The following is a 360-nucleotide window of genomic DNA, read 5'->3' on the forward strand; positions in this document are numbered from 1 at the left end:
TCTAGGTTCTGCCCCAGCAGAAGCCTCCCCATAGCCAGGCAGTGAGCTCTAGGGAGCTGGAAGCTGGGAAAAGAGGTGGGGGAAATTTGGGAGGAGGAATAGGATCAATATTGGAGCAAGTAGGGGAATCCTGTGGGCAGCTGGCAGCCCTGGCAGGTCCCTGACGGGAACCAGGAGCTGCAGGGTCCAGCCCTGCCTCTGCTGCTGCTTGCTGGCTGGGCTTCCCAGGCTCTTCTCCACCTCTCCCCTGGTGCCCAGCGTGGTGGGGGTGCCCCTGCTCACACCCTGCCCCTGCTCACACCCTGCCCCTGCTCCGTGGGTGGGAACAGTCACCACGGCCAGGAGCTCTTGGAGGGGCCA

The sequence above is a fragment of the Merops nubicus genome, unplaced genomic scaffold, assembly GCF_000691845.1.
Source record: "Merops nubicus isolate BGI_N331 unplaced genomic scaffold, ASM69184v1 scaffold25492, whole genome shotgun sequence".
NCBI lineage: Eukaryota > Metazoa > Chordata > Aves > Coraciiformes > Meropidae > Merops > Merops nubicus.